At 36.4% G+C, this 12883-nt stretch overlaps 1 long non-coding RNA gene across 2 annotated transcripts; it reads right to left on the reverse strand.

The window, feature by feature from the left end:
* Positions 1–2277: 2277 nt before the first annotated feature.
* Positions 2278–9915, reverse strand: LOC134484115 (uncharacterized). 2 transcript variants are annotated; one of them, XR_010061494.1, is made up of 3 exons: positions 9050–9868; positions 3176–3281; positions 2278–2483 (listed from the first exon to the last, which is right to left on the reverse strand). It is a non-coding gene; the product is annotated as an uncharacterized LOC134484115 (long non-coding RNA). The 2 variants fall into 2 exon arrangements; XR_010061493.1 differs by lacking the exon at positions 2278–2483 and having other exon boundaries at positions 2947–3281; positions 9050–9915.
* Positions 9916–12883: the final 2968 nt, after the last annotated feature.

Here is a 12883-nt window from a genome sequence, read left to right on the forward strand (position 1 = left end):
ACCCCCTTTACCCCCATTTTATTTTATTTTTTTTTGTTTTTTTATTTTTTTATTTTTATTTTTTATTAACTTGAGTATTTCTTATATACATTTCAAGTGTTTTTCCCTTTCCCGGTTTCCGGGCAAACATCCCCCTCCCCCCTCCCCTTCCTTATGAGTGTCCCCCTCCCAACCCTCCCCCCATTGCCTCCCTCCCCCCATAGTCTAGTTCACTGGGGGTTCAGTCTTAGCAGGACCCAGGGCTTCCCCTTCCACTGGTGCTCTTACTAGGATATTCATTGCTACCTATGGGGTCAGAGTCCAGGGTCAGTCCATGTATAGTCTTTAGGTAGTGGCTTAGTCCCTGGAAGCTCTGGTTGCTTGACATTGTTGTTCATATGGGGTCTCGAGCCCCTTCAAGCTCTTCCAGTTCTTTCTCTGATTCTTTCAACAGGGGTCCTATTCTCAGTTCAGTGGTTTGCTGCTGGCATTCGCCTCTGTGTTTGCTGTATTCTGGCTGTGTCTCTCAGGAGCGATCTACATCCGGCTCCTGTCGGTCTGCACTTCTTTGCTTCATACTCTAATTGGGTGGCTGTATATGTATGGGCCACATGAGGGGCAGGCTCTGAATGGGTGTACCTTCAGTCTCTGTTTTAATCTTTGCCTCTCCCTTCCCTGCCAAGAGTATTCTTTTTCCTCATTTAAAGAAGGAGTGAAGCATTCACATTTTGACCATCCGTCTTGAGTTTCGTTTGTTCTAGGGATCTAGGGTAATTCAAGCATATGGGCTAATAGCCACTTATCAATGAGTACATACCATGTATGTCTTTCTGTGATTGGGTTAGCTCACTCAGGATGATATTTTCCAGTTCCTACCATTTGCCTACGAATTTCATAAATTCGTTGTTTTTGATAGCTGAGTAATATTCCATTGTGTAGATGTACCACATTTTCTGTATCCATTCCTCTGTTGAAGGGCATCTGGGTTCTTTCCATTTTCTGGCTATTATAAATAAGGCTGCGATGAACATAGTGGAGCACGTGTCTCTTTTATATGTTGAGGCATCTTTTGGGTATATGATTGGCTGGGATTTTTACTGTGATCTTTGCTGCAGAGACTGTAATTAATTCTGTATATAAGGACACATGGCTATGATTGTTGTTAGGTATGATACTGGCTTTAGTATGTAAGGGGCTGTACATTCTCCCCCATAACCACAGCTTCAATAACCTTATATATGTGGATAAACTACCAGTACCATCCATGTTCACTGAACAGGACTTAAGCAAAATTAGAGAGCTGTTGGCTATCACCAAGCTATTCATGCCACTGCACTGCCTTTGTGGCTATCCTGCCATGTGCTTGGCAAATCTTCCTGTATAAGAATATTGGCTTTCTGATAGGCAGGAGAATGGTAAAGATAAATTTCATTTTAACATATCAAAGGAAATTGAATTTTTTCCTGCTGTAGCACGTTTAATTAATTGAAGCAAAAAAATCTACTTACTTGATGTTATGGAAATATCATTTAACAATATAATCTTAACTCCTTTTAAATGATTAAAAGTCACATGTAGTTGGTAGCTGTCATACTGTATAAAATTGGCATCAGTATTGGGACAATGAAATATTCTCTGTTTTATGCAAATACATAGTAATAATGAACAAAATTATGTACCAAGGTTCATGCTGAAGGGAACTAATTACATTTATTCAATTTTATAAGATAATTTCATATTAGCTAGGTATCAAGTGCATAATAATTATGATTAAATTATTACCTAAATAATAAAATAAGCATACTAGACTTACCAACTGGACATTGAAAACAAAATATATTAGAATAATCAAAAATATTTTTTAAAACAAAATGATGGAAACATTGTATATATAAAAGCAGCCTGGAGCTATATGTCACCTTAATGTTTTACAGTGTGTTCTAGTGAGGTCCCTGAGCAGATAAAATTTTATGCCATGAAAAACCAAGAACCTAAATTTGATACCTACACATATATGTTTGGAAGATTTCCATATTCACTACATGACTTGAACACATAAAAGCTTACACAGAATATTAATAATGAGACTAATGAGAACAATAATAATAAGAAGAAAAAGAAAAACATAACTCTAGGAACATTTTAAAGAAATAATGTTTTGGCTTGGCCTTAAAATGGGAATTTCAACACATTTTTTTAGTACATTAACTATTCAAAGAAAAACTAAAAGGCTCTTATTCATTCTATATGAAAGAAAAACACATCTGATCAATTGTGTAAAGAAAGAGAGAACTGTGAACTCTAAAATTAATATAGTCATTGCAGAGGAGTGAAACAGACACTGAGCCAAGGTTCTATAAATAAACATATGGAGGATTTACTGCATAATATTAACATATTTGATCTAACACATCTTACTAAGATAAAGGAAAGAAAGCTGGAAATTGCCTGAATGTAGTCTCAGCACCTAGAATGTGGCAAGATGTCCCAAGTTCAAAGATACCCTGAAATACATGAGAAAATTATAAATAGGTTTGTTTTTATTATGTAATAAGTGTTGTAGTATTAGCTTAGAGGTTAAGAGCACTTACTACTCTCTAGAGCAAACATGTTCAGTTTCCAACACACATGAAGCCACTTGCAACCAGCTGTAAAAGCTGCTGCAGGGTATCTGACATCTTCTGGTCTCCCCAGGTGCCTGTGTTCATGTGCACAAGTTTATACACAGACATTCACACATAACAGATCATTAAAATAAAAAAAATCATGAATGTATTTTCTGCACAAATTATGAATAGTAAGCATTCTACATAGGCAAACACAATTGATGCAAAGTAATAAGAATAGAGAAAATTAAGGATTAATTCTTACACAGTTCAGTAAGCATAAAACGCTAAACTTCACGATTGTATTGCAATGTAGATGCTTAAAAGAAACGAGCATTTGAATTTATGACTAAAAGTATTATAAAAATTATTTTATTTATTTACATTCCTGCCATTGCTCCCTCTCCAGGTCCTCTTCCACAGTTCCTCATCCCATTCCACTTCCTCCTCCCCTACTCCAAGAGGATGCTCCCCAGATCCTGCCAGTCATCCCTGGTCCCTGGGGGCTCACGTCGCTCCAGGATTAGGCCAGACCAGGCAGTCCTCTGCTATACATGTGTCAGGGTCTTGGACCAGCTCGTGTATGATACCTGGTTGGTGGCTTAGTGTCTGGGAGATCTCAGGGGTGGGGATGATTCGAGACTGTTGGTCTTCCTATAGAGGCTGCCCTCCCCTTCAGTTTCTTCAGTCCATACCCTAATTCAACAAGTGACAGAAATCAGAGACTGATACCGTTTTTAAAATATGTGCATGATTAATTTTGAATGGTATACTATGGGTTCTATCATATAAAATTGATTACAAAATGTATTTATTATAGTCTTCTGAGATGGCAATTTGGCAGTATTTATACAAGTATTACATTACTTAACAGCCTTGACATCATTCCAACAACGTGTTTTGTAATTTATACAAAATACAATGTAAATAATCAACATTGAGTACAGTGACTGAGTCAGTGTTCATGCTGATTTACAGTAATGAACTTTAGTTAATGAAAATGAAAATAATCTGAATTACATAGGTAGGCTATTATTTAAACAAAAGAGTATACTACCATTTCTTAATTGCCTGATGTTACATGAAGAATTTCCCCATGTACATGTATTCAAGATATATTGTTAAATGAAAAACAAATAACAGAATATTGCATTATGTTGTCAAATTTCATAAACAGAAGATTTACATATATCCTTTAATTTTGTCCATGTATAGTAAACCTCCAATAAGGGCAGGGGAGGCAGGTGACAGAACACTGGGAGTTTTAGGTCAATTTGAGCTATGCAAAGAGACCCAATTTTTAAAACAAATAGAGCAGACTTGAGAGAATATCTCCCAAACTTTCTTGGTGGTTACATTTAGAAGTTTTAAGAAAGCAAGTTATTCTTTGACAATTCCGTAGATGCACAACACATGTATGGAAGCCCTCTACACTCTCAACCTCATCCTCCCCAAGCAACATACCCTCTTTGGACTAAACCCTGATAGCACTTGCATATCTTTATTATTTGTTTCATAAACCCCTGGATTTAACCTGAGCCATTTCGGTGAACATGGGTGTGAAGCTATACATTTAACCACTAATAAGACACATTGGCTACATCATTTTTTTTCTCCAGCACTGTCCTTAGTTACTTTGAATAGGCAGGGTCAATATTATTTAGGATCTGTTCAGATAGATTGTGACTTCTTGAGTGTCACAACTGCATGATGTTCAGAAGACAGCAACACACAGATCTCCTTATCTCTTAATTAGCCCTTGAAAGAATCCAAGCCCTGCACTTCACATTATCTCTAAACCAGAAGTTATCTCCAATGGGTAATCATTTGAAAATGAAAACTTAATTTTCTCCAAGGGAATCTCACTGGGTACAAAAATTAAATTTAAGTTTAGACTGTGTATAAAGCACTAAGGGAACTCAACCTTATCTTTGGAGGTTCCTTGTCTCATAATGGGTCAGGACTTTTTCTTCATGATTTCTTCTTCCTTATGTTATTTGTTTATGTATCTATTAATTGTTACTCTGTATGTTTTGTGTATATATTTTCCTGGTTTTATGTTTCCATAGAATTCCTGAGTGTGTGATTGGAAGTCTGGGTCCCTGTGTCTGTACCTAATTCTTGTACCTTGTACTGGTTCTTTTCTATTTGCTTGTTTTGTTCTACTCCAGTTCATTAACTTGCATTTTATTTTTATCGCTGAGATGACTGTTTGTTTTCTAGTGAGAGTCGGAAGAATGTAGATAAAGATGACAGGAGAGGAATAGAAGAAGGAGGGAATAGAGGGAAGGCAAGTCATAACTCAAATATATTGCATGAATAAGTCTAATTTTAAGAAAATAATTTTAAAACATACTTTCTAGGGCCTGTCTGCGCCATTTTCACAAATTTTAAACCCTTTCCAAGGCACAGAAAATGATTTTTTTACAGCCAATCTGGGACTGCCACTATGGGAGTGAAGCCTCTATAGAGATGCAAGAATGCAGTAGGAGAGTCTATAAATGCTTCCAGAGACATCAATCCACTGAGGTTCAGTGGGAGTTTCACATGATGGTTGTTACAATTTTTTAAATGGAAGATATACATTCAGTTTTCATGAAACTCTTCAAGATCGAATTAAAAATTGTATGGGATACAATCATGGCATAGGTTTGTTCCTTTGAAATTTTCAAAATTAACCCAAATAATACTAAAATGCCATAAGTAAATCAGAACATATTGTATCCTATGCCCATGTCAACATGACAATTAAGAAATAGAAGTAGATGTGTATCAGTGGATAAAATCTCTTTCTGTAGAGGCACTATAATATTTCTGGGACAATTTCATTTTGTTGGTAGATGGGTTAAATCAAAGTCTGATAATGAAGACCTTGCTGTAAAAGACCATTCTATTACTAAGGGACTCTCAAACCCTGTAGTATAGAATGCTAGCATTTCATTCAATCATCTGAAGCAACTTTGGCAATGTCTTTATGACATTAAAATGACTGCAGAGCAGTTAGTGTTCATCAGTATCTCTTCTTCAAGCAGAATACTTCTCATTTCATCTTTGGTGTAACAAAAAATTCCAAATTCAATTTCATGTAAATTGGATGATGATGGTGATGATGATGTTGATGGTGGTGGTGGTGGTGGTGGTGGTGGTGGTGGTGGTGGTGGTGGTGGTGGTGGTGATAGTGGTGGTGGTGAAGATGATGAAGAAGAAGTCAGAAAACGATATTTTGGAACAGTGAACAAAGCCCATACTATTTTCAGTGTTTTCCCTATCTTTAGTGTGTCTATGTTCAACACTGAAACATAATCTATTGTAAGTGCTAGGTTGGTAAGGAAGCTAGGTTTAAGCTCATCAATAGTTCACAAAACACCAGAAGAGAAAGCAAAATTTGTCATGAGAAATTATATATATATATATATATATATATATATTCTCACAAGAAACACTTATCATAACCATAGCAATGAAACAATATAATATTGTGAAGCACCTAATTGCCTTTCAGAGTTTAGCTAATTAATATAAAGTGATCATGTACAGAGTACAATCCCTGGCTGTCAGGACCAAAGCCCAAGGATTTTAGATTTTGTTGTCCTAGGATTTTAAAAATGAATGACATAATTGATGGCAATTTGCAACTCTAAAAATCTTACCATATAAGTCACAAGACACCATAATATATGCTATGTATCAGGTTAGAACCTTTATATTCATATTTATTCAGAGTTTCAAAGAGTAAAATTGTTGCGGTTAGGAACGGGACATTTTTTTGGTTTGCATTTACTTCTATAGTGTGCAGTTTGGTTTTGTGGATCATTACACAGTGTTTCATTTTATTTTATTTGAACAGGTGATATAAATTAACTGTACAGATTAATGAGCCTCAGTTTGATATTTCAATAATGCAGACAGCATGCACTAAACCAGTGTAAGTATGTTTTTTCACTGACTTTTCTGCAACTTAACAAAAGTTAGGATACTCTATTCTACTTTTACGGAAAAATGACTTCCATAGGATATAAAAATCCTCAATATATTTTCAGAACTTTTTTTCTTATTTTAGAATTTTTATTTATTCTTCACACATGTTTGCAATTTACCTTGATCACACCAATCCTTAACTTTGTTCTACTCTCTCTGGATTCATTCCCTTTCCAGCTACATGTCCTTTATATTTTTCTGTTTTATTTTCTTTATAATCCAATGGTTCACTGAGTACTGCCTGCTGGGATCTTCCCTAATTCATTGTCTTAATTGTGTACATGATTGTTTTCCAAATCCATTTTCTGTAATAATTTTGGCTACAAAAGTGGCCTAGCTATAGAATGAGTATAACAGTGTAAATATTGTGGACCTACTTCAAATGATAAACACCCAAATCCTTATTTTATCCCAAAATTACCAGACATCAGTAAATCAGAGGAGAACATGGACTATAGAATTTTGTTCTCTAGTCCCATTTGAATTCAATTCTGCACTATCTACCTTACTGTGTTCCCATGGTCAGACTTGAGTGTTGTGTATATTTTACCATGATTTATTCTTCAGGAAGAATAAGATACAGGAGGAAAAACAGGGAGAGGAATGGCTTGAGGTCCATTTAAACCTCAACTCAATATGTTCATTAGTACAGGAGAGAGTTTATTTGGCATTGTCCTTTGTGTATTCTACATTCTTGACTTAGTTGCACAGAATCTATGTGAAAATTCTACCTATCCCCGTAGCATTAGGAGCCACACAAAGGAGAATATATATATATATATATATATATATATATATATATATATATATATATATATATATATATATATATATATCACCAAAACTGAATAAGATTGATGAATCTAATAAGTGCATTCTGCCAGAAACCAGATATAGATATTTTCTGAGAGACAGAGCTAGAACATATTATATACAAGAAATGTTTTTATGTAAAAATCTAAAAATAAAATATAAAATTTTCTTCTACCCTGCTAACTCTGGAACCTAAGTGTCGGCAATTCTCTGCTAGATATCTTGGCAGAAACACAATCCCTCTCCTGCTGCGCAGTGTTTCATGACATTACACACTTTCCTATACTCAAACCCTCACATAAAAAACATACAACACAATAATCTTTGATCCAGTTGATTAGATATAATAGCCCACTTAAACATACAAAGCCAGGTACCATACATCCCTTAAGAACATTAACAACGACCTGTAAATACACAGAGCAGAATCTTAAATTCACATACCATGGCTTCTCAATCTGTCATCTTCCTTTCTCTCTTTTTTCCTCTAGTCTCCTCCTCTTCCTTCAAACTTCTCTTCCGCACATTCTTCCTTCTCTTCCCATGATAACCCTCCTTCTCTCCTGTTCCTGCCACTCACATATACTTTACAAATTCAATGGGGTCTTGGTTCTGGTGAAGTAACCTGAATTCTGAGTACAGGACTATGCAGCTGACCTTGGGGCCGGGGAATTAGCTTCTACCACAGATAACTTCAGGGCAAACCACAACATGAACCCTAGTGTCAAACCAGTGAACTGAAAATGAACTACTTGTTTGCAGATTTTGAGAAAGGATTAGAAGAGATGAAGGTGCTTTCAACCCCATAAGAACAACAATGCCAATGAAACAGAGCTTTCTGGTAGTTGGCCAATATTCAAAGAATATACATGAACAGACCTATGTCTCCAATGCATATGTTGTAGAGGATGGCCTTGTTGGGTTACAATGGAAGGAGAATCCTTGGTACTGCCTACGTTTGACTCCCAGTTCAAGTGAATGTCCAGGGGCAGTAAGAGAGGTTATAATGAAAAGAGTAAGGGGACTGGTAAGGGATATTATAGTCAGGAAACTGGGAAAGGAAATAATAATTTAAATGTAAATTTAGAAATTTCCAATTAAAAAAGCAATACAATTTGTTAAAAATTTTAAAAAAATGAAAGAAATAAAAGAAAAGAAATCTTCCAGTTAATCACACCTATTGACTCAGAATTTTAAAGGGTCACTGTCAGGGAATGGTATTTAGAGTAATACTAGTGGAAAGACTGATATGATGTAGTCTCATCAAGAAGCACTTGTCCCTCCCAGATATCAATGCCAGACACAAACTACATCATTAGAATTCAATGCATGGAGGAGTTTTCTCTGTACTGAGGACACAATACTTGCCTTATCTTTCTTCCTTAGGACCTTTTCCTTCTTGGTAAAATGGTAAAAGCTATGAGCTCTCAGGAAAAATTATAGTACCCTTGCCAACACGTGGATTTTGGGATAAAGAAATGAATTATATAAACTATCTGACTACCAAGAAAAATAACAAGCATGGAAGTTGAGATGCTTCTGAGAGGCCCCCAGCTCCTGATTCCATATGTGGAAACCTCAGATCAGGGCTATCTCTTCAATGGATCAACTCAACCCCTACCCAAGACTCAAGGGGATTTCCCATTGACCACGTATTTCTTCCCTTATCATACCAAGACAGAAGGCCAGCTTCATATTCCCCATGTCTGATCACTTCATCCTCTGTGTTCTCCCTCTCAAATGGCTGTATACAATGCATTAAAGGACAATTAGTGAACCCTAGAGGTCCTGAAGGGATATCTGAGAGGCGGTTGCAGTCAGGACACTTGTGACATCACAGAAGAAGCTAAGGCTTTCCAGGATACAAGAGTTATTTCAGGGAGGCCTAATGAAGTCACTGAAAACTGCCATGGTCTACCTGCTAAACAGCTTTCCTTACATTGACCAAATTTGAGGGTGACACTTTCAGGAGAGTCTCCTGTTTAAGGGTGGAAACCTTTACACACTACATCTCTCTAAAGGTAGAGATTTCTCTTTGTTTCATTAGGGGTTACTTGCTCTGAATGGACAAAGTTAGGGGCTGAGCATGGCTAGAAAAGATTTAGCAACATAGAGTGGAGGAGATTCTTCTAGATAATATTTTTCCCCAGGTTCATTCCTGTGACATACAGTTCAATATCCCAGGTTTTCTCTATATCCCAAAGGACAATATTTTGCCTACAGACCTTAATTGAATGAATATTGTATTTCACTTTCTCATTGTACATTCCACGATGAGACTTTATTAATATTCCTGTATGTGCACTCAAAAATTCTGTTTCCAATTCCATTTTCAGCAAAGCAAATGACATAATGACTATAGAATTCAGTTCTCTAGTCCTATTTGATAGCAGTACTACACTATCTACTTTCCTGTGTTCCTATTGCTAGAATTAGGGTTGGATGTTTTACCGTGATTCTCTCTGAAGGCCAAACATACGATACTGGAGGATGGGCAGAAAGAAGGATGGCTTGAGGACCAGTGAAACCTCTACTTCAATAGGTTCATAAGAACTTGAGGGAGTCTATTTGGCACTGTCATTTCTGAAGTCTACATTCTTGACCTAGTTGCTCAGAATCCATGTTAAAATTCCACCTAACCACATACGTTTAGGATCCACCAAAAGTATATATATATATAAGTCAGCCACCAAAACTAGATGAGATTGATGTAGCTAAAAAGTGCCTTCTGCCAGCAACCGTATATATATATATGTGTGTGTGTATAATTTCCTGAGAGACACAGATAGATCATACCAACTACAGAAATTAATGCTAGTGGGAAATCAGTGAACTGAAACAGACCTCTTGTTGGCAAATTTTGAGAAAGGATTTCAAGAGGTAAAGGAGCTTTCAATCCCATAAGAACAAAAATGTCAATGACCCAGAGCTTTCTGGTACTAGACCAATATTCAATGAATGTACATGGACAGAGCTATTGCTCTAACTGCATGTGGCAGTGGACCTTGTTCATCACGAATGGAAGCAGAAGCTATTGGTCCTCTCTAGGTTTGTCTCCCAGTTCAAGGGAATGTGAAGGCACAGTCAGTGGTGTTAGAGAAGAAGGGGAAGGGTACGGGTAGGAATCTTATGGCAGGAAAATGGGAAACGAAATAACATTGAATGTAAATATAGAAAAATCAAGTTAAAAAAGCAATACAAATTGCTAAAACATTAAAAAAAAAACAAAGGAATAAAGGAAGAGAAAACTGACAGTTAATCATACCTAGTGACACAGAGAAGTAAAGTGGTAGTCAGTGGAAATATTAGTGGAAAGACTGAGATGATGAAATCTCAACTAATAGCACTGCTGCTTCCCAGACTGCACTATAGATATCCAAAACATGGAGGAGTTTACTCTGAGGTAGGACACAATACCTGTCTCTCCCTTTTTCCTTAGGACATTTTTCTTCTTATCAAAAAGAGTAAAGGCTATGAGCTCTCAGAAAAACAACTGTGCCCTTACCAACATTTGACTTTTAGAATAAAGAAATTAATGATATAAACTCTCAGATTTCGGAACCATAAAAACAGGGAAGTCCAGATGCTTCTGAGAGGCTCACATATCCTGATTCCCATAGGTTGGAGGCTCAGATCTAGGCTATCTCTTTAGCATTCCCACGAAATCCCTACCAGGTACTCACTGAGCTATACCGAGGACCATGTATTCCTTCCTTTTTTATACCAAGACAGATGGCCAGCCTCCTTCATTCCCCACATATCTGATCTTTTCATCCTCTTTGTTCTCCCTCCCAAATGGCTGTTTATTATGAATTAGAAGTCAATTAGTAAAACCTAGAGGTACTGAAGGAATATATGAGAGGCAGTTGCAGTCACGACATCAAATGTGACATCACAGAAGATAGGTATCTCCAGGTACAAGATATTTTTCAGACAGGGCCTAATGATGATGTCTCTGAGAACTGCCATGGCCTACCTGCTGAACAGCTTTCCTTTCCTTGTCCAGATTTGAGAGTGCCTTTTCCAGGTATCTCTCCTGTGACTCAGGGGAAACCTTTATGTATTCCATCACTCTAAACGTAGTGACTTTTTTTCCTTCATTAATGGTTTCATGCTCTGAATGGAGAAAGTTAATCGGGCACTTGGCATGGGTAGAAAAGGTCTAGGAACATGGAGTGGAGGAGTTTATTCTGGATAACAATTCTACACTCAGGTCTGTTCCTGTGACATACACTTCAATTTCCTAGGTTTTCTTTGTTTCCCAAAGGCCAGTATTTTCCCTACAGACCTTTAATTGACTGAATATTGTATTTCATTTTCATATTTTACTTTTCTTATAGGAGAATATATATATATATATATATATATATATATATATATATATATATATATGTATATATATATATATGTATATATATATGTCATTCCTGAATGTGTACTCAAAAATTATGTTTTACAATTCCATTTTTTGCAATTAATAAGCAATAAAGCATGCCAATCTATAGAGTGAATATAACAGTGTAAATTTTTTGTACCTACTTGAAATAATGAGTCCAAAATCCTTATTTTATCCAAAAATAGGAGATAGCAGTAAAGCAAAGGACATCATGGACTATAGAATGTGGATGTCTAGTCCAATTAGATATCAGTTCTATAATATCTACCTTCCTGTTCCCAGGGACAGACTTAAGGGTTTTGGAGGTTTTACCATGATTCTTTATTCAGGCCAAGCACAAGACTCAGGAGGATGGGCAGGAACAGGAATGGCTTGATGTCCAGAGAAACCTCAACTTCAATAGGTTCAAAATAACAAGAGGGAGTCTGATTGGCATTGGCCTTTGCTGATTCTACATTTTTGAACTAGTTGCACAGAATCTATCCTAAAGTTCCAACCTAACACATAGTTGTAGGAGCCACGAAATTATATATATATATATATATATATATATGTACATACATATATATGTACATATATATATGTGTGTGTGTGTTAATGTGTGTATGTATATATGTATATGTATATATATAAATATAAATATATATATGATAGATAGATAGAGATAGAAAGAGATAGGTAGATAGATAGATAGATAGATAGATAGATAGATAGATAGATAGATAGATCTGCCACAAACTACATAAGATTGGTGACGCTAAGAAGTGCATGCTGCCAGGAAACCGATATAGATCTTTACTGAGAGACACAAATAGAGCATGCCAATTATAGAAATGAAGGTTATTGGCAAACCAGTGGAATGTAAACGAATCTCTTGTTAGTAAATTTGGAGAAAGGATTACCAGGACTGAATGGGCTTTCAATCCCATAAGAACAACGATACCAATGACCCATAGCTTTCTTGTACTAAAACAATATTCAAAGACTGTACATGGACAGAACTATGGCTGCAGCTGCATATGTAGCCTTGTTGGACATCAATGGGAGGAGAAGCTCTTAGGCCTACCAAAGCTGGACCCCCAGTGTAGGGGAATGTCAGGGGGTGATGGGA

The sequence above is a fragment of the Rattus norvegicus genome, chromosome X, assembly GCF_036323735.1.
Source record: "Rattus norvegicus strain BN/NHsdMcwi chromosome X, GRCr8, whole genome shotgun sequence".
Taxonomy (NCBI): Eukaryota; Metazoa; Chordata; class Mammalia; order Rodentia; family Muridae; genus Rattus; species Rattus norvegicus.